At 41.5% G+C, this 2,243-nt stretch overlaps 1 long non-coding RNA gene across 1 annotated transcript in view; it reads left to right on the plus strand.

The window, feature by feature from the left end:
• LOC125299858 overlaps positions 1-1,901 on the plus strand; it is a 2,699-nt gene extending 798 nt beyond the window's left edge. Inside the window, exon 3 of the long non-coding RNA XR_007194461.1 lies at positions 1,617-1,901. This is a non-coding gene — a long non-coding RNA (uncharacterized LOC125299858). The remainder of the gene's footprint in view (positions 1-1,616) is intronic.
• Positions 1,902-2,243: the final 342 nt, after the last annotated feature.

Genomic DNA, 2,243 nt, shown 5'->3' on the forward strand with positions numbered 1-2,243 from the left:
CTCTCTCCAGCTCCCCCTTTTACACAGCCAGTGGGCAGGCCACATAAGGCTTCATCACCATTATCAAGGAAGTAGGAGCTATCACACACACATACACACACACACACATACACAGGCTACATAACGCTTCATCACCATTATCCAGTGACTGGGAGCTATCAGGTGATAAATGGTCAGATGTCTCTTTCGGCAAACACCGATCACTATGACAGTGAGCATTTTGAAAAAGACATGAAGAGGAGTGATCAGTATCGTAATCACTATTGCATTCTGAGACCAGTGAATAGCCAACATGTAGAGAGAGATCTCTGAGCACAAAGACTCAGTTAATGTTAGCGCTGTGCATTATTAAGGCACACTGAATATTGTTTCAATAAGTCCTCACTGATGATCATGTCCTCAGAATGATTCATCTCTTTTTTGTTTTTTCACTTCTGGAAATACGATGCAAATATATGTGAATATGTCACCAAATGCTGTCTGCGTATGGCAGCTGTCGTCTGCGTGTCTCTTTGAGTGAATGAGTTATAATGAAACTGCAATTATGAGCGACCTGCCTAGAGCTTTCCCCGGCTGTAATTACAGACATTGTGCGAATGCAAATGTGGACAATAAATGTGTTATTTAACTCTGATGGATTGCCAGGCTCTTATCAAGATGTCAGCATTGGAACTAGCTCAGATAGCCTTTTTTATATGTATTTATAAGTGGGAGGGAGGGGAAAAAAGTTTTTTGTGTAATCAGTTCAATTGAAATTGCCTTTTTTGACAAGGTCTCCAGAGTGAATATATAATAAGGTGTTTTTTATTTTAACAATGTCTCCAAAAATGTAGACTTACACAGTTTCTATTCCGTTAGAACAGAGGGCCCCAAACTTAAATTACCTGCAGGCCACTTTACAGGTGGCAGACCAGTGCAATAGGGCATGAGAGAAGAAATTGTATGTTATCTCAAAATGAAAATTAAAACCCCTGAAAAATATAGCTAGTTGCACATTCAACTGCAGCCTATGTCCATGCTTTTATCAAGTGAATGAGTATTAGCAATCCTTGCTTTGGGCCACACCTGTGCATACATGTTTAAGATGCAACTGACGTTAGTCTGTGCCCCTGCAGACTCAAAGCTAACGTTAGTTTAGAATTCTTAAGAAGCTAAACAGTAAAAATGAAATGCAAAATTGATTTGTGGGCTCATTACAAATCTCAATCAACCAAAGGGACAAACAAAACTTGCGGGCCTTGAGTTTGAGACCACTGAGTGAGATTTTATATTGAAAACTACAGGGAGAATGGAACATAAAATAGAAAAGCTGCGAGAAGCTCTAGAACCACAAGAAAAATGCTTTCATTCTACAGGTTAATTACATGCGTTTGTGTGTATTTTTCCCTGTGCATGAATCATTATACACAGTTACAAATTGTATATAGACAATAGGCATTCCAAATGTTTCCCTGACAAATAAACAAACTAGAAACACCTTTATGGGTGTACTGTATGAATCGACCTAGGCCTAACTCCTGTCATTTTCCATAGTTTCCACCCCATCTCCTCTACCTCTTGTCTGAGTGACACAGCAGCGTGTCTTTGTGACCTTGTCCTAAATCGTTTTTATGCAGCATCATACAGTGTGAGGCCCGTGCCAATCTGCCAGCTTCCTGTCTGTGCGGAGAACAGTATGCTGGGTCGTGGAAGGTCAGAGAGCTCCATTGCTGTCTCTACGAGTCCTCAATAGAGCTCAGTCAACCCTGGCCACCACCATGACAACGCCACTCATCAAAAACCTGAGATGGATGAGCAGACACAGACACCTCTATTTCAGTGGGGACGTAATGGGATCTCTCTCTCTCTCTCTCTCTCTCACCCACACACACACATACACACACACACTCACTCTATCTCTATCTCTCCTTTTCTTTCTCACACACGCACACACACACTCTTTCTTTCTCTCTCCCACACACACACACACTCAATCTATCTCTCGAGCTCTCTCTCCCTCTCTCTCACACACACATACTCACACTCTCTCTCTCCCTCTCTCTCTCTCTGACTGTCTTTTTTCACTCTCTCTCTCTCCCCTATAAACTCACACACAAATCAAGTGCATTTCACTGTTCACCTAATGTGACCACATTTCTTATTCTGTGGAGCCTGCTAAAAGTTTGCCGCATCTATGAATGACATGAATAAAAAAATACTTTGGTCATCTCACATCCGACTCATGCTTATCTGTGTTGCTAATA

This window comes from Alosa alosa, chromosome 8 (genome assembly GCF_017589495.1).
Source record: "Alosa alosa isolate M-15738 ecotype Scorff River chromosome 8, AALO_Geno_1.1, whole genome shotgun sequence".
Classification (NCBI taxonomy): domain Eukaryota; kingdom Metazoa; phylum Chordata; class Actinopteri; order Clupeiformes; family Clupeidae; genus Alosa; species Alosa alosa.